Source organism: Neopelma chrysocephalum, unplaced genomic scaffold (genome assembly GCF_003984885.1).
Source record: "Neopelma chrysocephalum unplaced genomic scaffold, ASM398488v2 Primary Assembly neopelma1_95480, whole genome shotgun sequence".
Classification (NCBI taxonomy): domain Eukaryota; kingdom Metazoa; phylum Chordata; class Aves; order Passeriformes; family Pipridae; genus Neopelma; species Neopelma chrysocephalum.
In genome coordinates, this window is record NW_020924152.1 from 24,839 (window position 1) to 49,676 (window position 24,838).

Here is a 24,838-nt window from a genome sequence, read left to right on the forward strand (position 1 = left end):
GTCACATATCCATGGCTGCTAAGCCTCCCATCTCTGGGTTTAAAAGTTGTATGTGAAACTGATAATACAGGAATGCAATACTGCACTATCATATCTTTGCTTTCCTTCTTTCATGTTATTATTCTGCTAAGAATAATTTAAATTAAAAATAAAAAACAACAACGCACAAGCTTTTGGAGCAGGAAATTATTTGAACCTCATGTTAACTGATTGGGCCCAAATGCTGACTAGATTGCAGCAAAGAACTTGTGCATGTGCGTTGAATACTTCAGCACTGAGTGCTACAGTCAGAGAAATTCTTCGTGCTTTAAAACTGACTAATACATCTCAAGACCAGAAAGATTCATTATGGTTATCTAGTTTAATCTCTTGATTATCATCAGCCATGAATTTATGCCTAGAGATTTTTAGCGTCAAAGAGGGAAGTTAGGCTATAGACGGACAACAATTCTATCTCCTAAATCTTCTTTCATGATTTTAATAGTGAAAAGTAAGACATTAGTGATTTTCTTTCAGTGGTAATTTTTTTTTTGTTAATTTTTCTATCATCCAGTTTCCTTTTCCATAATATATCATTTCAAGTGAGTCTGAACATTTTAAATCTGAATATGTATATTTTTCATTGTGGGGGGCAGTACTCAGGAACAAGATGTCTGCCGCAAGGATCCTGTATAGGTGGGATGCCCACTTGGATCCCAAAGGAATACTAGTTGGATGAAATGCTCCCTATGGCAGCTTGGAAGGAGACTGCCACTTCAGTAGACAGAGGTTCAGGCAGCTCCTGATTTCCCAGAGAGAAAATGTTCATGGATTGTGGGAGTTTGAAACTAAATGAACTTTAAGGTCCCTTCTAACCCAAGCCACTCTATGGTTCTATGATTTTGTGGTCTTATGAGGTTGGTGGTGGTCTTCATCACGGGTTGCAATTCAGGGTTCTGCAGCTTCAGTGGCAGTGCAGCACATGTCCAAACTCATTCTGCATTATTTAGGCTCTGTAAAAACAGGATGCTACTGAAGATGTGCTAGAAAAAATATGGCCTACACTTCTCACATTTTCTTTTGCAATAGGCTGAAGTGAATTTTCCTGACTGTTACAAGGTTTAACAGGCTCACTTTTGCAAAAACTGGAATTATAGTTGCTCCCTGTAAACTGAAACACAGTGTGACCCTTCATTGCTAGTGCTCTGTTTCCTGGGCAAGAAAGGAGAGTCTTATCCTTTGTATCCCTACTTCAGAATCACTGCAGGAGAATGAACTGCTGTGGTCATTTGGTTGACTGTAAATCTCTACTGTAGATCCCAGGTAGACTGTCATGCCTGGAGAATACCGTATCTATCTTGTTTGGGGGAAAGTCCTGCAACAACATACTGCAACAATCTTTCCTGTCAAAATCTTCTTCACTGCCAGTCTTGTCTTCTCAGCTCACTGGTGTATTTATGAATGCCAAACATTCCCCCTTGCATTCAATGGATCATAGCTATTCTTAGCAGACAGTCTTTAATGTGAGATTTTCAGTCCTTTGGGCTTTGGTAGGAATTACTTAATTTATCATAATGTAATAAAGTCAAATAATATATAAAAAAAGTGTTTTATGTATCAGGGCTATCTGATTCGGCTCCTTAAAGAGTTCACAGCTGAAGTGTAGATATGCTTCTTTGATTCTCAGTTCTTCTGCTCCTCTAGACAGACTTATTTAAGCTCACCTGACAAGTCTCCTATATATCCACTCAGTTTTTCACCTGACTATCCATTTTGGCCAGATGAGTATTTCTTGTTTAATTTCACCTATCCATAAAATGGTAATGGTTGTGAATATAAGTTTTATTTAGCACATACACCATAATACATCAAATACTATTAAAAATATTAAAATAAATTTGAAATTAAGAAGAATTCATGATAAGGAACTTGTATGCAGTCTTGGTCTGGCTGCATATTTAGAGGGGGTGGGCATTCAGATAGATGCACTTGACTTCTTGCTCATAAGAAGGTGTTAAACACATTTCCTTCCACATGAAAAAAATCTGGGATTAGTTCAGAGTATCTGCTTTATTTTATCCAGAAAAGTACCTATGCTGAGGGATTAGTAAAGTTATTATACTCTCTGTTCATCCCTGGAAGTGCCTGGGGATTCTTGTGTTGAAAGGCAAAATATAAATTTAAGATATTATTAGTATTACTTCTGCTAATGATAATAATTCAACACCAGAAAAATGTTTATGGCTAAGTTATTATAATCCCCTAAACAAATGGGTTTATGCAGAAGCAGAACTGCTGACACAAGCCTCCTGTAACAAGACAGTGCCAGCAGGCATTACCATAACTCAAGCAAGGGCCAGTCAAAATGATACAGCAATTGTGTTGATGTGTTGTATATGATTGTGAGTATTGGTGCCAGCTGTGTCATAAACCACTCCCTGGAAATAATAATCCTGACAGATAATAGAAATGAATCAGCATTTTCTCCTTAATAAGAATGTTTTGTAAGCCCGACCATACAGTCTCAAGATTCTGTCAGGAATATTTTCAGCTCCTTCCCCATGAAAAAAAAAAAAAGAAATGTTTTTATGAGGTTATGTCCTCTATTTAATGAACTTAGTGAGCTTTATTTTCTCACGCCTTGTGAAGCTGTGCATGGGATTCCACTTTAGGGGAGAGTGACAATTATACAGGGAATAGCAGGCTGCTTCCTCTTACTAGCCCTGATTGTTCCATGACAGTAATGCTGGAAAGAGTGTTCTGGAGCTGAAGCCTCAAGCTATAAGTCCAGCAGGGACTCCAAGTAGACTCACTTTCTTAGATCATTTGATGGGAGTAGGGAGCAGGGGGTGGTTTTATAGGCATAAATGTTATGCACTCCCTTTGGCTCATGGGAGAAGAAAGGTGATGCTTTAAGCAAGATTAAAGGTCCGAGTGAGGAAATGTGTGATTGTGAACAAATTGTCTTGTCTTTGCTTTTTTTGCAAGCCTCCTTCTGACTCTGCTATCTAACATACCAAAGCAAAAAGGATATTTATTTGAATAATACGACATGTAATTTCTTCTCTCAAATGTTCCACACAAAAAACGTACCTGCCCTTACTTTCCAAACAGAACCTGAACTGGATTTTTGTGCCTACACTTCAAATTTCTCCTCCTACAATCTTTTTTTTAATGAAAGTGAATGTAGAAAAGCTGCCAGATAAGCTGTCTTGTCCTCCCTTTAGTTTGCTGTAAATGGAAAGCCATTATAGTTTTCCTGTTACCTCAGCAATATGTTGCCTTTCTATTCCTTGTAAAAGCTGTGTATTTGACTTACACTGTGGGAGAGAAGAGGGGAAAAAAGGTGCCTTTACAAAGTATATTTTCTGTATGGGCAGGCCAAACTGCTGTGATAGTAGATGAGCTAGCCAAGTGTTCCCTTGGTCTTTGCCCCTTGCAAAGTGAAACTCTAAATTACAATTCTCTCCCGATTCCCTCAGGAAGGTGATATCCATCTGGAAGATTTGGCTTTGAACAGCAGGAGAGTTCATAAAGTTCATATTAAATAAAGCTCTGACGTGCTGTTCAAATTGACTTGATGGTATGACCTACTCCATTTTTCAACTTGAGTTTTTCCTTCAGGGATGCTAATTATTTTCTAAACAATTTCTTAGAGTATCTAATATTGATACGGGTGGCTATTTAATCTTTATTCATCTTTTAAGTACCACTGCATTTTAGCCTGGGGTGCCAAGAAGTAGTGGGTAACGTTAGCATGGACTACTCAAAGATGTACAGGTAGAATTCAGACTGTTTGTGTCACAACTCATTTTGTAAAATTAATGGAAGTGTTGCTCGAGTCATCATGCCAATAGTCTAACAAAAAGTTTTCAGTTAGCCTGTTAGCATTGTCAAGGCCTAAGTTCCACAGCAGGGCCACGGAGCTGTAATATCAGTGCATTATTTGATAATTGACTTACCTATTTATAAAATCCCCCCCACTGATGGTAGTGACATTTAGAAATTGTGACATTGAGAAATGAAGGCACATAGATGAAGACTAAGTGAGCTCCTCCAAGTCATATACAGGGCAAGCTTCTTGGCCACAGAGCAGCCTAATAGAGACAGCTTCACAACCACGGTATCCTTTCCCTTTCTCTCACACTCCAGAACATAGAAGAGACTCTCCCTTGTTGTTAGGTGTAGGAGATGTCACTAGTGCTGTCCATGCCCCTCCAACACTGGTTCTTGCTACAGATCTGATGCCCACACCATGACACAGAAGATTCAGTCCTATTGTAGCCAAGTTTGTGGATCAGCTGGAGAATCCTAATTCCCTACTTTTTTCCTCTGCATAAAGTCCTGTATTGGGTAGATTTAGATCGGATATTAGGAAGAAATTCTTCTTTTTTTGTGAGGGTGGTGAGATGCTGGAACAGGTTGCTCAGTGAATTTGTGGAAGCCCCATTCCTGGTAGTGTTCAGGGGCACCCTGAATGGAGCTTCGATCAACCTGGTCTGGTGGAAGTTGTCCCTCCCCATTGCAGTGGGTTTGGAACTAGATGACCTTTTAGGTCCTGTCCAACCCAAATCAGTCTATGATTCTATGTTTTTTTCAAGAGTTTATATTCTGCCCTGCCAGTTGAGTGGACCTATGGATCTGATCTTTTTACTCTCTGATTGGTCCAACCCTGTGCTAAGGACTAATTCTCCTTTGGTTTGAAGGAGAAGGGGGAAAAGGGGGAAATGCAGATGACTGTGGTCAATTAAATAGATTTGTGGCAGTGACAGCAAATCTCCTTGTGCACTTTCTGTCCATTCTGGAGAGGGTCATTCTGTGGTTGAAACAGGACAGACACAGAAGGTTTTCGCAAGAGAAGCTCTGCCTTTATAAATGATCACCCCTTGAGCAGTTTCCTTTGCTTAAATAGTACAACTTGTAGCCAGTGTAAGATTTATAATGTACTCTAGGCCAAACAGTGACCCGTGAAGGATGCTGTCTCGCTTTAATTTGGCATCCAACTGAGATGTGTCTGCACTGTTACAGAGAAATCTGCAACCCAGCCTTTATGGGCACACTTGAAGGTGTGTGAGCACAAGCTGAGCTAATTGCTAATGCTAAGCATCACTTAAGGCTGAAATATCTGTGTCTATATGATAATACATGAGTGCCTGAAATATTATCAGATCCCTAATCAAAAGCATTTTGCCTTTGGGGCTGCCAGTAATCTCTCTGCAGTATTACTCATTCTGGCAGGTAGTATTCCAGGGGCTCAGAAATACTGGAGGTCTTGAAAAACCAGGAGGTAAAGAAACGCCTTTTTATCCAAAGAAGCAGTATCAGGACTACCATTGTTCTGGCAAGCTTTGGACAAGCTTTAAGCAAGTATACCCACAAGAAGGCTAGAGTCTAAGCTGTTGAAAATCAGTAAGGATCCTTTCTTTCCATAATGGCATGATGAAAAGCAGTTTCTTTACATAGAGGGAGGTCTCTCTGAGTTCTCAGACATAAAATATGTCTTAACACTGCAGACAGTGTTTAGAAGGGAAAAAAAAAAGGAATAAACCCACAGGTTTTATATATATGCCCTTGAAGAATATTTTTTTAGCCTGTGTTATCATGCTTTTATGCTGAAACTTAATATACTCAAGAGAAATTTCAGGACTGTTGAGCATGCAGATTTTCCTAGGGGATGAGTGCAAGGTTATTTAGCACAGGTGTTTCTGTAATTGTACAACACTCCTTATTCATATGCCCACAAGCTCTTATTCCCTTGTGAATGATGCTGTTGTCTACTATTTAGAGCACCAGGTTCTAATGAAAAGCTCAAATAATATTGCTTTACAGTGACCCCTTCTGTGAGTCATCTTTCATTTCATGAATTCATGCAACTCAGGGAATAAGCACTTTTGCTGTAAATATTATTTATTTAAACAAGTGTGTGTGCACAGTTTTCCCTCAGCATAGCATGGTTCACACACCAGGTTGTATGTATTGTGTAGAACATGACAAGAAAAAAAAAAAAAAAAGAGAGAATCCCCTTGGTTCTTGTTACTGAAATGGTCAGGTTGCTCCCCATGTTCAGCTACCACAACCTACATCTGGCATGTCTCCACTGAAATGAATAACGTTGTGCTCAAGGTACTTAAGGAAGCTGGCAACCACAGTTGTGTGATTATACTGTTGCCATGCAGATTCCATTCCAGAAAAGCTGCATGCCCTGCTACTCACCGCATTCAGCACACACAGCTACCATGTCTCCAGATCTGACACTTGTATGTGTGAATGCGTAAGCAGGGGATAATCAGTCTGAATCCTGATGCCCCTCCGAAACTCTAAGATACCTTTCTATGTTCTGCTAAATCTCTTGACTACTCTAGCCCAGACACTGTAGCAAAAGAGACACAAAAATTACTGGTTTACGTTTGTCTGGCTTTTATTTTATTTTACTAAACCACATGTTTGTGGAGATCATTGTTTTAGGGTTGTGATTTAAAAAGACAATATGATTTTTTCCTTTTTAACTTATGCCAAGCACATGGAAATTCATGAAGCATTAACAGGAGCTGGCTGTGCTCAGCATCTCTGATAATCATCCCAAGAAGCTGGAGCTACAGTTACTGAGCTGGTCAGTGTTCTGGTATTTGTTGCTGCTCAGTATATATTTTTATAGAATGGTATCATCTATTATTCATTTCAGATTTAAAAATACACTGAAATGCAGCAGAGAGCTGCCTTCATTGCTCTTCAATTCTTTTATGTTGTTCCTATGTAGCTTGGATTCAGTAGTCTGAGTAAACACCAGGTTCTCTAATGAAAGATTATTTCTCCCCGGCTCTGCCTGATTTTGGGTTCAAGCATCTCTACTTAACTCCTAATTAGCATTCTTTTGATTTCTTCTCATGTCAGTTGTGTCTGATAGTGGAAATTGCTTAGCAAGTTGACTTAGCATCTCTTCTCATTGCTTAACAGTGTTGTGCTCTGATATATATCTTTTTTCAGCGCTTTTGAAACACATTAGTTTCAGTAACCCTTTCAGATGCACTGCTTCTATTATTCATAATTTTCTTTGTTGCAAGAGAAAGGAGTTTGTGGCCTTTCTTTTGTGGTAGAGAGCGAAGTGTGTTTTTTTAAACAAGTGTTCTGAAGAAGAGTGAGATACATGCTGAAGTTGCGTTCTGTAAAGGGAAAGTTGAAGGTGCAAAGCTACTCAAGATGGCAGAGATTGACACTGGAGGGCAAAAAACAGTCCATAGAGTAATTTGGGAAACCAGAACTGAAGGTGACCTTCCTTTAAGAAAGAGCTTGGTTCCTCAGATGTACTGGAAAGTTTCCTAATCAAACTGCAGTTGTATGGCAGCAGCATTTTAAAAACATATCATCTGGGTCACAATTCCCCAAGGCTCTTCTAGTGTATGTCTGAGATCTTGCATGTAAAGTGGTAAGTCAGGTTTAATGCAGACTGGCTTGCTAATCGTAATATTTCTTATTACCCATTCAACTGCAACAACCAATGGGGAAAAAAACCACACCAATAACTGTGTTATTAAATATTGGAAAGACTGAAAATCTGAAAGCAAATTTAAAAATCTAGATCTGAAATAGTATAGAAAGGGAATGGCGAAGACATGATAGAACAATAGGAATTGTTCATCTTGGTACCCTGCTGTTGCTGTGATTAGTTTACATCATATGCATATGCCTTTCAAGATACTGGATGCCGCTCTTCAGGGATCCACACACTTCCAACAGCTGCCAGAGTTGTAAGCCTTCACTTGTATCCTACACCCTTTTTTTTTTTTCTTTTTTGAGTTAGCAAGAAGAGCTCAGAGGAGCAGGAAATCTGTAACCGTGAATCTTTATAATGGAGGAGCAACAACAGAAGAAAAACTTTCCACAATTTTTCATTAAAAAGAAAAATCTTGCTCTTCAGTTCTCTTCCTCTGCACAAGAAGCAATCACTGCTTACTCACTTCACTTCTCACTCCTAAAGACATCGCTGGCCTCCAGGTCCCACCTTTTCACAGGCAGAGGACAAAAGGGAAGAGAGTAGCACAGGTTGATGGTCTCTTTTGGCAGCAGCCTGCTGGTTGCCCTGCCTGCAGGAAGAGCAGATACCAAGTAGAACAAAACCCCCACCAGGGTGCAGCTGAGAGGGCTAACAGCTCTGATCAGGCACCCCTGCTCTTCTACAGGGATGGTGAGTGGCCAGCAGCCAAGGCAGATTGAGCAGCTGTGCAGCAGCAGCCTCCAAGCTGGATTCCCTTCTGCTGTGCTGCACTCTGCTCCATGCGGGGATGGACTCCTCATGATTTCTCCTGGCTGATTTTTGTCATAGCTTTGGGTGAAAGAGCCTTTCTCTGCGGAAAGCACTGCAGAAGAGGAAGTACAAAAGGGCATATCACTACACAGGGTTGAACTGGGGAGGAAGGCAGAAAGGTGGGACTATAACTATCTGAAATTTCGTGGAGCAGTTTGAAAGATGAAGAAGGGTGAAAAATTAGGCAGTTGAAAGTTGTTGCTTGAACTCAAAGAAAAGAAATCTCTGTTCAGAAACAAAATGATAGTCTGGAAAATGGAAAAAGTTTTAACAGAAGGCTCTGTAATGTCAGGGTAAGTTACATTTGAAAGCAATTTTTCTGAACTGATCAGAAGCCTTTGAATTTGCAAAGCTGTCACCTTCAGGAGGGCTCAATTCACTGCAATTAAATGACCTGAAGAATGGAGTAGTGCTTAAAGTCAATTGCATTTCTGAAAAGCGAAGCTGAAATGAGGAGCTCAGACACTGTCAGCAAGTATAGAATAAAATGAATGAGACCTGAAGAAATTGTATGACAAGGAGGTGAATTTGTGAAAGTAACTAAAACAGAAAGCCTCAGCTGAACAGGCCTGTGTAAGAAAATACTCTGCTTCCTAATCAGAAGAAGAGTCTTTGATATGGTTATTAAAATCAAAGAGCTCTTCTGTTAAGTACGCCTTTATCAAAATATCCATCAGAAAAATTGTCCTGTAATATTTAAGCTCTGGGCAAGTGCTGAAATGGTAAGCATAAAAGTACTTCAAGGGAACAAAGCTGAGTGCTCCTAGATGCAGGATGACAGCCACGCATGAATTTCATGCGCAGTGGAAAGCTCTCATGTAAGTCTATAGCCCTGTCTTTCACAGCACAGTCCAAGTACAGTCAGTATAGACAGATAACACGTGTGGCTGGCTACCCTGCATGTTTGAATATGGGCACTCTCAACACACAGGCAGCTTCCTCATATATTGTTCTCTTCTTCAGCCTATGCTTAGGACTCTGTGGTCCTACAGAGTCTTACAAATCAGATGTTCAATGCAAATCAATTTTAAAAGTGGTGCCAAGAGATGAGATCAGGCCATTTATCTATTAGTGTAAATATCCAATAGTGTCCCTTTTTTAAAGTGACATTTCAGCAGTTTCACTTCAGATCCATGAGTTTCAGGTACGTGCAGATTCGGCTGGCTCACCTCTCCTACCTTGCCACTGCCTTTTTTTTTCCCTGGGAATGAACACAAAAGGGATTACTGTTTTTTATGCCAGAAACCAAGTGTGCAGGAGAGGTCTCAAGTCATCTTCTATGTGTTCCTTCTGCTGAGAAAGTATCATGATGCCCAGTTCTGCTTACCTGCTGTCCCAGGACTTGCCCTCGGTACATCTCTAAGCAGCACAAACACAGTTTTGAGGTGAGGGCATCCCTAAGCAGGTTATCAGGCAGATATCCTCAGAGCAAGGAGCCCATGTCACCCAGCAGTGTGCAAAGGGGAATGCAAAACCACAGCCCCACAGTCTCTGTCCTTTCATTTTTCTAATCTAAAACCATACCTCGTGTTTCCGCCACAGGAACTTCACTTTGAAGCTGAGATGCTGCAGGGGAATAAGCTTTGCTAATCTGTCAGTGTATTGTTTGCTTGTAGTGAGCATGAACATGAAGAGACATTACGGCACTGCTGGCTGGATGCTGCGTGACTGAGAGTTAACAGGGAGAGCCTTTCCTGCTTGGAGAAAACTTTCTGGCTGAGTCATGAAAATTTATATTTAAGCAAACTGATATAAACAGTGCAAGAAAAACCAGAGGGGTTCTTTTGGAACTGTAGCCTCATAATGGGGTCATGATACACTTATGTTAAATAATCCTGTGGATTTTTTTTTTTTTTACTTTTCCATCTCCACAATAGATTTGACATACGGTTTTTCACAATTACTGTGCCACATGAAAATTCTTTATCTTTGCCTAAACATCAGCCATTTGTTTTCAATTACTTGAGTAATAAGCAGAATGGTGTTTTCTGAGAAAGTATAATAACTTTTGAGCCTTCTGAAACCAAGGAGATTTGACCTTGGGACTGCTTGAACAATATTTTATGGCTTTAGTGAATTGGCACTGAGTTGTTTCTCTGATAGCCTGTGTCAGCCACTTTTATGAGAAATACTTCTGCAACCGCTTCCTCAACTTATTGCTCAGGAAGGAGATGTTCAAGTGACAGTGCTACTTTCAAATCTGTTTCATGCTGTTTGTCATGTTTGGCACAGATATGTCCAAATATGCACTTAAAAGAATGTTAATGTGCATAAAAATTGGGAGAGTGGATTCCTAATTTTTAGCATTCCCCAAAAACACAACCCACCTCTTCTGGGTTTTTTGCAGGTTTTGTCATATTTGATCATCAAGTTTAGACATGTAGAAGGGATGTGGAGTGACACCAGCCTGAGGTCAAGCAGTGCAACACTGCATTTTATGTGTGTTAGTTGCTAAATTTTTTAACAATCAGGCCCTATGATTCCACAAATCTTATATCTGTTAAAAATGAGCTGTCTCTCCTGTCTTCCGGTATCAGCTTCAATACCTTCAGTAACATCAACTTCCATGCCAGCCTCAGTAGGGCACCATCTGCCTGACTGTCTGTCACATCACTCTAATCATTAGGTTCGTTTCTGATGTTATCAGCCTTATTATATATATCTTTGACTTCTAAAGGTGGCCACCTGAGACTTCTTCTCTTTTAAACCACTTGGAATAGAACCTCTGAGTGCAAGACATTGGGTAAATAAGTTTCATGTAATTGTTTCATTGTAGTGGTTAAAAAAAAAAAATCTGTGCGTACTGGAAAGCTTTTATGACTGTTTCTGAATGGAACAGAAGCTTGAGTAGACTGCAAGCCTAGAAGAATATTTTTCAGGATACTTCTATCCCACTTTCTCCTTTTCATTGTTTCTACATGCTGATGGGTCTCAGACCATCTGAAAAATCAAATGCAGTTTCACACATGCAGCTATGTCATGGTGAGATTTGATGTACCTGTGCAGGTACACTGACTCCACTTACTCTAACTTAGGGGCAAAAATCAAAACATCCTTGAGGTGCAGGCAGTAGCTCTTGTTATATTACGCTAAATAAGCAAACTTATGGTCCTGACAGATATGTAAGGGTCTCACCCTACTGGAAATAATTTGGGTTTGTGTTTTACACCTTCTTTCCTGGTTTTATCTTCCTTTTTCTTTTTTGCATGACTAAGATGAACACATTGAAGGTAACAAAGAGAACTGACCTTGTCTAACTTACTGTTCCCAGGACTTTCTCAGAGCAAATGATGCTTTCTCAGTGTAACCATGAAAAAACCTTTGACACTTTAGCACCTCATTGTTTGTGTTCATAGTGCTGCTATCGACACCTGCATGGCAAGAACAGGAGTAGCCAAAGTATTGTAAGTCAGTCTCTCCCCATAGCTGCTTTTTCCATTTACCTTGTCCTGAGACCACGATTGTCTTTCTAAAGAATGACAAGCAATTTTCCTGGCCTTGGTAGCTATTGTTTCTTGATAATAGTTTGCTTATTTTTTTACTCTTAAAAGTTCAACTCATTTCATATAGTCTTATTTCATATTAAATTCCCAATTGACTTTATCATAACTAAGATGAAGATTGCATATTAGCAATTTTTTTAGATCATATCTAGAAATTTGGGGCTGTTTTTCATAAGTCAGATATCCAGTTTTCTCAATTTTTTCTGAGAACTCTCCGCTAGCCAATTCCAGACCAATTCTAGGACATTCCAATCTAAGCCCTACACCAGACCACTGTATTGCTTCATGTCTAACTTGTTATCCCTGTAATTTTGTGTGCACATTATTCTAGAACATTACCACAATATTCCTAGCCTAACTCTGAAGCCAGTCTTGCTTTGAGTAAGAAGCTGGGCTACATAGATGTCAGGTCCTTTCCAACCTACCTATCTTTCACATTACAGGGCCCATAACTGAACAGAACATGTGTTTAAACCGAAAACAACTTTTGAACAAGTCAAATAATGTATTTATTCATTGCTTTCAGAGTTCCTTTGGGTGAAGGGAGGGAGAAGCATTTAAGACACAAAGCTGCATGGAGCTATTTACACCACAACAAGGATAGACAATTTACTAAATAAAGAAACAATCATCATGCATTTTTTGATTTTGAAGCAGTGCTGTGACTGTGAGATAGAAGGAATACAATGTTGGGAACTCCTGAAACCAATTATGGTAGATGACTGTGACACTGTATCCTCAGATATGCCTAATTTGCTCTTACTGCTGTAACTAATGAGGTAGATAAGAAAATAATGCCCATATGCAGATGTGAACGTAGGTCTTTGTTTAGTAGCAATAGCAAAAATCATGACACTGGCTAATAAAATAAAAGGCATCCTTGACAACAAAATGCCATGAAGAAAACAAAACTGTGAAATACCTCTTTACTAGATAGTAGGAAGAGTCAAGGAAAAGGTAGTGCAAAACTCTAAGCAATAAGAAGGTTCATGTAGAAAAAAGACCACTGGTAAATGTTGGTCTGTTGGAGTTGAACATACAGCAATGTGTTTTCTGGACCAAACACAACAGAGGTTGGACTAGGTTGGACACAACAGAGGTTGGACTGAACGCTGGACAAGATGCAGTTTCCCTGTCACAATGTGAGGTAGGACAGTTGGTGCAAAATGGGTTACCACAGTGAATCAAAACCACAATACTTCATGTTGATGTATGTTTGGACTCTATCCCACATGGACTATTTTTCAAACTTTAATTTAAAAGTAGGATTTTTGCTCTTTTTCTGTCATACAGCCCCTTCCAGCTCATCTTGTACCGCTGTTGCAGTATTTGAGGCTTGAAGACAAGTTCAGAGAGCTAGGGCTGCTCAGCCTGGAGAAGAGAAGGCTCTGGGCAGACCTTGTTAAAGGCTCTCAGTACTTAAATCTGGCTTATAAAAGAAATGGAGAGTAGCTTTTGACACAGGCAGACAGTGATAGGACAAGGTGGAACTGTTTTAAATCAAAGGAGGAGAGATTTAAATTAGATGCTAGAAGGAATTTCTTTACTGAGATGGTGGTGAGGCACTGGAACACGCTGCCCAGAGAAGTTGTGGATGCCTCATCCCTGGAAGCATTCAAGGCCAGGTTGCATGGTGCTTTGAGCAACATGATCAAGTAGAAGGTGTTCCTGTCTAAAGGAGCAGGCATGGAACTAGATGACCTTTAAGGTCCCTTCCAACCCAACTATTCTATGATTTTATGATGCTAAGGAATTGGGATACTCCTATTATTCAGAGCATAATAGTTTTCTAAACACCTCTGAGAATTGTCAAAAGCATTGAAAACCTGCCAGGCAACTATTTTATTGTACATCTTCTTCTGGCATTTCCTTGGAAATTTTCTTATGTCTTGTTTTTTCCATTCATGTTTTGTCAGGCATACGAACAGTTAGGATTTGACCTTAACTTGCACCCTCAAAGATTGTGTTCTTTTATCCTTTTTAAAAGGACCTGTTCAGAGGCAGATGTTATCTACAAAGGAAGGAATTGCATCCTCAATTTCATGTGGCATACCCTCAAACCTCTACTTTCCTGCCTTCTATCAACTGGCAGGTGAGGCATGTAAAACCACTGTTGCAGAATGAGGGGCTGGTACCTTCAGTCACCTGCCCTAACCCCTTGTTTTACGTCTGGTGGAAGGAGAATACACCAGAATTTATGTCCATTCTTCTGTGCTCTCACTGTTTTTCCTCAGTTCTTTCTGCCCACTCTTGCAAAACCATTGTGCACCTTACGGATGTCAGCTGAATTGTCACTGAACATAACACATCACAGGTTTTATGGGCTGTGCCCCATTTCAAACTGGAGAAGAACACAGAAAACCAGGTTCATTTATATTTCCTTGTATAAAGAGCCAACAGACTTATTTTACAAGCAAGTGGGCTTGCTGGGAGGGATAAAACAGGTTTTGGTAGCTTTTTGCATGATAAAATCCATTATCTACTCCAAACTCCGTCCTCTTGGTATGCATGGGTCCAGGTCATGAGTATGGACGGTCACTTAAGTGCCTCATAAACCTGCCTAGAACTTTTCATCTTGAGTTTTATATGGGATGTATTAAAAAGAGTTCTGCATGACTGAGGCCCATATACACAAGTCTTCCATACTTTATTAAAGTGTTTCTTTCTTGAAACAGTAGAACACTGTTCTTTAACAATCAGGAAGAGGGGGGAAAGAGCCAAACTTACAAAGAAAAACTTACAAAAGGCCTTGTTTTAACCATAAAAACCACTGATATTAGGCATTGCCCAAACTACCCATGCACATCTGATGGCTTACATAGATAATTACAAGGTATTATGGCAGAGCAAGTACTAATTCTTTACCACTTAATTCCTTGACTAGGAATTAACCAGAACAGAAATGAGTTCTCTGGGTAACTTGGGTGAGCAGATGTTTGGCTATTCTTTGACAAGGGGATCTTGACAGTTTTATGTATAGTGCTGGCTGACACATAGCTGTCTATTTACCTCTTAAATGAGCTTGATCTTGTCTGAATTTTAGATATATAACATAGCATAAACTACAGACATTGCAAAACCCTTAGCAAAAAGACTTTTTTTTTCTCTTGAGAACATCCTCCATTGCCACCTTTGTATTAAGTCTGAAGATCCATCTAGAAGCACTTAGCTAACTGGGAGAAAAGACATTGTTAGTACTCAAGTTTTTATCCATTTTGAAGGAGTTCCTCTCTGCAGCTGTCCTTGGAAATCTCAAAGACAGTGTTCTGTTTGCAATGAAGGATACAGCTATGACACGTTGCCACTGAAAACAGTGACTCCTTGTATTCTCTTATTCAGTAATATGCACATATGTACATTAAAACACTGACTCATTTTTGAGAATCGATAGAAAGCATAAACATGACAAAAGAGTGATTTCAGAGAGCAAGTCTGTATGTTTCCTTTAAAGGTACTCTTTTTGGTGGTGGAGAAGAAAGATATTGCTTGCCTTTACTGACATAAAGTCTGCTGTGAAAATGAAAAGTAAATCTTTTTCTCCCCACAGGCAGCAATCCAATCGGTGGGTGTTTCTTTCAGTGATGCTTAGTGCTTTCTGATGGGATGAATTTTTTTCTTCAACAAAGAAAACATCAAAGCTTCATCTTAAATATTGGCGAAATTCGGTCTCAGCAAGAAGACAGAGAGTGTACTAAAGCACAGTATCTCTAACATACAATGCAAATGTATCCATAACCTGATGCAATCCGCAGATAAACTGGTAAATCTTTCCCTCATTGCAGTTGGATGTGGAAAAATGGCAGGAGTGCTTTCCAGCACACAGTTTGTCCCATTGGATGCCTGCCCAAGGGAGAAGAAATACTGAGTGCCTTACATCTGCACTGGGAGAGAGCTGCAGCTTTATTTGGGTTGGAGTAGGAAGATGTGTTGGACTGTCATCTTCTAGCTCTGCTAAAACACGTGATATTAATACAGAATGAATGCATAGAAAGAAACTTTCCCTCACCATAATCATCCTAGAGGCTTTGCAACAAAGTAAAATATTCCTCCAAGATATCTATTTGCTTCAGAGCAGTCCTGCAACAAGAAGGAGTCCTAGCACATGCTGTATCCCCAAGAAAGAAGTTTTGCCTTGTATGGTCACGTGTCTCCCTGTGACACCAAGCAAGCACACACCCTGCTGCTGTCACAGCACATGCTCCATTTGTGTGTGCCAGAACAGGGGAGATGCTGTGCTCCTGTGGGTGCCTGTTTCACCACATATCCTACAATGCCATCACAGAGATGAGCAACGGGCTGCTTGCCAAGTTGACCTGAGGCCAAATCAGCTTAACATGCTGACAAGGGCACCAACATGCAAAAATGTTTCTTGTGCTCCTAACAACTTCCAGGAGGAGACCAGAAGCTGATACCCAGAAATTCAGTGGAATGTTTCAATTTCTGGAAAACCAGTGGCAAAAAAATCCAAATCCAAAATTCCAAACAATAACTGTAGGAATCTGCAAAGAAATCTCCCATTATTATCCAGATAATCAGGCATTTATTTGATATAAATATTATACACATAAGCACATGTACACATGTAAGTATGATATGTAGAAAAAATATACACTGAATTATAGGTCAACACCGGCAAAGAGTTGAGAATGTATCATAATGAAAGCATGCTTCTAAAAATCCAGACATTGGATTGTATTTAAACTTATGTCAACATAAAAAATCTGAGAGTGGAGAAAAATGCAGTGATAGGTTGTTTCAAAATTGAACAGCTTTGCAAAAGACAGTATTGCAAGAACAAATAATTAAAAAGCATATACACAGTAACTATGCAGCATCCATAGCACAGCAGCTACAGTGTAATACATATTTTGGAATAAGTAGACTCTTTTCCATTAGGAAGACATAGAATATTAACTCAAATGCAATTGCATTTGAGAATATTTACTTGTGCTTCTGTATGTTCATTTTAGAAGCTTCATCTTGACCTCAGGTTGTAGTCAGGTCATGATGGTCTGAAGAAGAAAGAAGTTTGTACCTCACAACTGCAATAGCTTAAAGGACTAACAGGGAATCACAGACCTTTTAGTGTTTTACAGATAGGGGTATTGTTTGCTGTTAGTTTCCCTCTAAAATTCAATCAGTTTCTCCTTTGCTAAGCTTTCAGGGCCTCCTACAGATAATTTTTTGCTTAAATTTTAACACAAGTGAAAACCTATATAGTGTGCTTTTCTGCCTAGCACAGATCACAGATCTTTACCTAACAATTTCTGTACCAGGTTCATAACCTTTGTGCTGCAGCATCTCTCTGGGAGAGAAAAACTTGATTTCAAAATGTCAAATGATATGCAATTATTTGCTGAGTACTATCATAAGTATGATATAAAATGTGAAATGAACCCTGATATTTTATGCAGGGAACTTGGCATATCTTTGGATCAGCTGAACATATTGTAATGATCTATTTCTGTATCTGAAAAGTCCAAGGGAAACAACTGGATTGATCAAGCTAGAGCACGAGAATTGGAGAAACAGACTGAGCACAAGATGCTATTTTTTGCTGTCAGTTCCAAGGCCCTAGAAATGGTTGCGTGTATAAACACGTCTGCTTGTCATAGATCACTCCTGTGTAATGAGGCAAGCAGCACATGGTGCTGTAGAAATTTAAAACGTGCCAAGATGAAGGAACTGGCACCAACACATAGGCACAAAACTAGTCATGCAGAAGATTACCAAACAATGCTAACTGGGAGCTTAAATTTGAATCCTTTTTATTAAATATATATATAATCTGTTTTCTGTTTACTTCATTGTAGTCATATTTTACTTTATGAACACAAATTTATCTCAATTACAGTGAATGACGATGGCAGAAGTAATTCCTAAGGACAGGCTCTTTATACAAGGACTAGACTTACATGGAGCCACATACAGAACAAGGCAATCCCTATCAGAGGCAGAATTAGAAAAATTGGTAGTAATGAAAACAATAATGCAATGAAAACAGGCAAGTATGGTAAACTCTCTTGCTCTGTATTTGAAATAAACTACTGGCGATGTCTCCACGTCAAAAGATGTGAGTAGTGACTTTCCTATCGCACAAACAGTTCATGAGGGTGTTAATAAGCAACCAATGCCACCAACTGTAGATTTAGAGAAACAGGCAGCTTGCACCATTAAATTTGGACCCATCTTCTCAAAAGTTGAATGAAGAAAACCCCACTACCACCCTTTCTCACTTCATACACTCATGCTCAAGTTCCTCTTCCATTCCAAATTTAGTTGTCCTTCTAAAACCTCATTTTTCCTGCTCTTCAAACTTGAACTACTTCTGTGCCAACATCCTATTTCCCTACCTCTAGTCAACAAAGAGCTGCTACTGAGCATGCTCCTCCTTCAGCTAAAGCCCAACACAGACTTTCCTTACCATGTTCCCAAGCAGCTGGGCAAGCCCAGCAAGGGCATCACATTGTCCCAGGCCTCTGTTGGCCTTGGGCTGCTTACTGCTCACTCTGTAAGACCAAAAATGTCATAAAACTGTCCACTGTTCCTAGAGAAATGACCTGTTTGACTGTGATGGACTTTCAATCATTGTAATTTAAATCATGTCTTAGAGGTTTTTTCCCTTTCCAATATGCTATGTTCAGTGAAGAGATAATTCAGGGGTCTGAATATTTAATCTCTGGGGAAATTCTTGAAGGTTTTTATACCATTTTATTTGACCACTGATTTTTAAAGAGCTGGTCATCCTCAACAGATTGTTGCCAAAGTCAAAGATGAGGTCACTTGGCTTGTTCCGTCTGGAGGAGAGGAGACTGAGAGGGGACCTCATTGCAGTTACAACTTGCTCATGAGGGGAAGCAGAGGGGCAGACACACATCTATCCTCTCTGGTGACCAGTGACAGGAACTGAGGGAATGGTGTGAAGCCAAGGCATGTCAGTGAAAGTTCAGATTGGATATAAGGAAAAGGTTTTTCACTCAGAGTGTGGTTTGATATTGGAACAGGTGCTGGTCACAGCACCAAGCCTCTCAGAGCTCAAGAAGCATTTGGACAATGTTCTCAGGCACACGATGTGATTCTTGGGGCTGTCCTGTGCAGGGCCAGGAGCTGGACTTGACGAATTTTGTGGGTTTCTTCCAGCTTAGGATATTCTATGATTCTATATCAAGTAGCTCTGGTGACTTAAAGGAAACTAAAATATGCAAAGCACAGTGTTTCCAAAGAAACTCTATTCAATAAGGTATATAACTTTAAGGCCCTTTTTCTTCACTGCCTCCCCAAGTCTTGCAGAAATATATGTTGTGTAGAGTCAAAAGGTGTTTCCCAGAGAAAATATTTCACATTTATCTCTGTTCCAGGGAAGATGAATAATCTACAAAAATTGCCCAACTATTTTACAGCAAAGAATCAGACACATATGCATGTAAAACAGGCTGCAAGATTGCTGCATGTGTTTGATGTGTTAGCACTTAGTATTTCTGTTGCTTCATAAATTACAAGCTTTGGGCAAATATTTTCTAACCATTAAACAATCATCCCAGATCTGTGCAAGGCTGGGGTATTTTGTTCATCTACAGTCTTCAAACACATACTTGTTGCCCTTAAGATGGGTAGTGTACGTTTTAGTCAAGACTGTACATTTTAGAGTGCTTTCACTACAGGGTGTTATAGAGTAGGAAAATGGAGAAAATTGAGAAAAGCAGTTACAGCAGATTTTTACGGCTCTGGAGATACCGGCTCAGGTAGTTGTGCTGTGTTGATGCAGATTTGGGGATGATGATTTAGCTTTCAACAGTGACCCCTTCTGGTGAGTGCGGGGAGAGTCTCCATGCCGCACACACCGGACTGAAACTGTCATTTCTAATATGAAATACGTTGATTATAAAAAAAAATTAATTCTCGCTCATCATTTGAGGAGCGTAAGTGGAAAAAGCAGTCTGCCATAAAGGCCTCACTTCCTTCCTGACTTTGCATTATTAAGTCATCTCCATATATTCTTGGGTTTTTTTAACACAAAATGTCATTTTACCAAGATCAATGCCTCTTAGCAGAGCTGCATTACTTAGAGAACAGGAATCAGTGTTCAAACTGATGCTAAACACAGAAAAGACTATAAGTGGGGGTCTCGGGCAATAATACCCGCCAAACAACTGATTTTCTTTCTGAGGGTGAAATACTGAAATTTCCATTCTTGCAAATCTACTCCTTCCATCCTCACTTTTGCTCCTTTCTTTCTGAATTAAGAGCCCTAATGCCTTTTAAGAATTTAATGGCTCCTTTCGAGACCATTTGACTGTAATGATCTGTGTTGCAGAGCTTTTAGTCTCTACTCCAGCTCTGAAATAGTCCTCATTAATTTATCAAGCAGGGACATGTACTTTTTAAGCAGAGGGGTTATAATCCCAGTACTGCAATGAAGTTTCAAAACATTTACTACACAACATAGTGAAAAATTAAAATCTTGAGCAGTCTCATTCTTGCTGAGGTCTTCATTTTTGCGGACTTCTAGCTTGTCTACTGGGCATGCTACAACTTGATAAACCTCCAAAATTTGTGCCTTTTTAGATGAAAAAGTTGTTGTTCCTTCTGGACTGGCACGAGAAATTCTGTCACATTCCTCTGCAAAGTGACAACGTTTCCTCATCAGTACAGCTTTGCTTCCTCGGTGCTGTTCTAGCATTTGGTTCCATTTTTTGCTAGTTTGAGTGGGGGTTTTTTGGCAAGGGGTAGAGGAGCTGATCTAATTAGATGTGGTTCCACTGGGAACACTTTATACCTTGTGATATTGCAGAGCTTCTTTTTTCTTCTACACACTACAATACACTTGTAAAACCATAAAACCTACCAGGAGCTGTAGTCAACTTAGTTATTGCCCTGCCCTGAAGATGAAGCAGCACCACCACAGTCACTCCAGGCAGGTATAATCCAACCCATAGAGCAGAGCCCACACCCTCCCAGGATGTTTTTTTCCAGGGCTTGGATAATGCCAGAAACTGGTCCTGATTTCCAAGCAGATTCTCCCTTACTGTTATTTGACACTGCCATGTCGTCAGCCTGCCCTTCATGGATGCGGAGAACAGGTATCTCCACAGTAATACCTACCTCTAAGTGACTTGGGCTCATGACTGTATTTGTTTCATAGTCATCACTTCATCTCAGGTTCGATCACTGGGAGCAACTGTTAAAACACCTCTGGCTGGGAGACAAAGAGCCAGACAACAAAGCACATGTGGGACACAACAAGCAACCCAGTGGGGGATGGCTGGAACCTCCTGTCAGCTGAGGTGAGATGGTCATTACAGAAAGACCTGAGACAGTCTTTCCCACACAAAGGATGAATGTTTGTCACCATCCTTGAACTGTGCTTCTTTCATATTTCTATCTCTGTCTCTCCTCAGTTGCATGTTTTCCCACTTACTTCTTTTCCCCCTCTCCTGTTGTGGATGTCAGACCCTGTCTCTGAGGTCTAAAAAGTTGTTCTTCTTTGACAGCTACAAGCAAAAGCTACAAGCTGAGATAAACGTTTTCAGTGGAAGCTGAAAGATATCATAGCTTTTTGGGAAGTCAGGACAGGCCAGAAAGCAGTGAGCACAACCCAGGCAGACAGATCTTTCAACTGAGGCTAGAGAGAAAAATGCTAACAGGGAACACTGCGTAAGGCCTTTAACAGAAGGTGTTGCCATGGCTGAGCCTAAGATGGGACAGGAGAACTGGGAAAGCTGTGATGGGGCCAGAATAACCTGAAATGGTGCTCCTGGTGACAGGTGATGGGACTAGATGGGACAGATGAGAAAGGAAGAGCTCTTGATACCCCTCATGGAAAACTCATCAGACAACTGACTTGTTGTAAACTGTTGTAAACTGACTCTTCACTGCTTATTGATTACATTCACTGTGGAAAGTATGAATATGGGGATTACTTGTTCCCTCTTTCTCAGCTACTGCAGGATTACCTTTTCCCCAGACTCTTTCAGGACCTAATTCCTCTGCCAGAAAAAATGAAAAGCAGCATCTCCTGAGGATCCTGTTAAGAACATCCAGTTGCTGCCAAAGGCTGTCACATGGCTTACTCATGCATGATAGACCCTCAAAGCCTCTTTGCCATCCACTGAAGTTTATTTAATGACAGAAATCACTGGGAAATCCTTCCGATATGTATTCCTTTTAATATCATTAGGCCATGTAACTCTGCCACAGCTTTCTGAAATGGAAGTATGCTGAGGTTTGAAAAGGATGACAGTGCTCCTTGTAACATTATTGATGATGTTTATAGTACTACCAGAGCACCAAGAGCTCTGTTTCAAAGTGTCCTTGCTTGGTTTTAAGGTTCACCAGCTTCTAGGGTCTTATTACTTTTCATTGCTTTCCTTCAAAAGGGGAGCAGAATGGCTTCTTAAAAAAAAAAAAAAAGGCAGAAAAACAGTTTGAATACAGTCAAAAATTACGAAATGAATATGACTTGCAATATTTTTCCTGTGTTTTATTGCTACCTATGTGATAATTTCCTTGTTCTGTTTGCTTCTCAAAGTCACTGCATTAGACTGTGGACCATAAAAAATTTTAATGGAAAACCTCTTGAGAACAACTACTACCAGAGAATTTTTGTAGTCCAATATCCTCACAAGAGAAAACATAAAAAGGGGTGACCCCATACCCAACAATTTGGCTCCAGAGTTAGCTTTCCAAATTTTTTTCTTCAGGTTCTTTGACACTGAATAATTTTTAATAAAAAATAAACAAAATTATATATAAACTTAAACCCAAACAGTATTAATACTGAATAGAGTTTTTCCCCATTGTTACAATTGAGTGCCCCTGATTCTGCAGTGTGACATAGGTACCCATATACCTACAACATTTGGCAGCTTAAGGTGATCTGTAAACATGAATAAAATGCTTCTTAAAAGTACAGACTGCAAAACTACTGGTGCCCACTTCCATGAGCACTGAGCCAAATGAGGGAAGAAACACAGGTGGCATAATAAAAAATGTAGTTTACCAGCCCACTGACACTCTTCCCTGTACAAAGTAAGCAGTCACACAGTGATAAGTTCATAGATGTTTCCACTTACAAGAACCTCCCCAAGGAAGATTCAAGCTTAAGACACGACAAGCTAAGGTCTTTTCTCCTCTTTTTTTGAGTTTTTGCTCTGATTGTTATCAGATTTATTATAGTTCTTTCTCTTTGGTTCCTTTTTCTGCATCAGTTTGCAGCAGAACACAGTGAACCTGTCAAGAATCCTTCTAGTTGACTGACCAGTCAATGGCAACCAGCAATTTCACAAATGAATCTGTTTAATCAAGGTACCTAAGGTGAAGAAGATACTTACAGAGCTTTGCAGGAGAGGGAGACTGACTTGTCACAGCTTCTTATGTTATTCTTAAATTCATAAGAGCAGAGTAATTTAGGTCAGGGAGGAAAATCACTGAACAAGAAATAAGTCACTGAAGTGCTTTGCTGAATCAGGTTTTAAGTGTGTACTCAGCCACAGTGAAAATTGTCCATCAACTGAAGTTTGGGCAGAATGGAAACTTTCTTAAGTTTTTCACATTCTTAACTGATATCCTGAAGGGCCATCTGCTAATTCAGTGCTTAAGACCTGGTCTTCTAGCTGCCGTGTTCTCTACACTCCTGCATAAATATCTTTATGGATGTTTAAAGGGTTTGGGGTGAGAATTTTTTTCCCCCGACAAAAGGTATCTGGCAAACATACTAATTTCTTTTTCCTCCCTTCATTATATAGTTGTCAGTGCTGTTGCAAGATCGCATGTTTCTTTCTTATAACTGATATGCAGGCAGTCTTCTGAATGTTTTGCAGGCAAAAAGCCCTGCACCATGACACTGCTCCACTGAGCCTTGTCAGCTCCACTTGCACCACCTCATACAGCTTGACAGGGGTCACAGTACAAACTGATAGCATAACAGCCATGCCATGGAGGTGATTTTGAATTTAATCAGATGCATATATAAGACTGGACCCACCTGCCTCCCTGTATAAAACCAAAAACATTCTGATAGGACCATGACAAAACTTGTAAAATGAAACCTTTTTTTGCTGCTCTTTGACAAATGTTGTCTGTCACTTGGAGCCCTTCAGAGAAAGGGCATTTCTGAAGCCACAGCTTTCTTGCACTATTTGTTCAGGCATTTTCATCTTCATAGTTCTCCCTCGCACTTTTATAATTTCTATTAACCCCTTCTAAGCCTGGCAATTGAGAACTAATTCTATACTAGAGAACTGAATAAGCTTGGCTTGTTTTAACCAGCGAAAAATGGCTTAAAAAAAGCATGTGATTTTCTCTAAAAAGAACACAGTAAACACTAGGGAAGCATAAGAACTATTTAACTAATGGATGATGATGCAAGTTACTGTGACAGTCTGTTTGCAGACTTATGGAAAAACATCCCTATAGATCTTCATAATCCCTTTCCTTTTGGAATGATCTCTTTGTCAGCATGGTACTAGAAATTATTCCCTCTCCTTTTATTACTCTCTCTCAAATGGGAGATTTCAGTATTCTATGCAGTTTTGTAGCAGGTGGCCAATGCAGCAAAAGGAACAACTGTGGAATTAAGAGAATGATTAATCCAAGTCATTCTGCAAATCAGATGAGAGGATCTTTTTAACCCATGAAATTTTATAACACACTTATGTTGGCAGCGCTTATGATCCTTGCTGCTGTTATGCCTCTGGGAAGCCAAACCACGGGCCTTGTGCTTCATACCAAAATCTTTGTATGACAGAAAGCTACAGGCCATTCAGTCCAGAGGGAAATGAACTCCAGAATAACTCACAGGTAGAAGACAACAGCTGTTTGTGATGGATCCCATCACCCTGTTGCAGCTTAGGATGGAGCTGGATGTGCAGAGACTGAAGCAAGCTGAGTGCTGTCTGCAGTGGCTCTGATGGTCCACCTTTCTGTGGTGGTCAGTGGTGAAGGTTGCTCATCTGCCCTTCTGCCACCACAGTTCCCCTCTCTCATGTGATATTCCAGGATGGGCATCACATTTCTCCCCCAAACTTCACAGCATTTAGAAAAGACTGTGTTATTC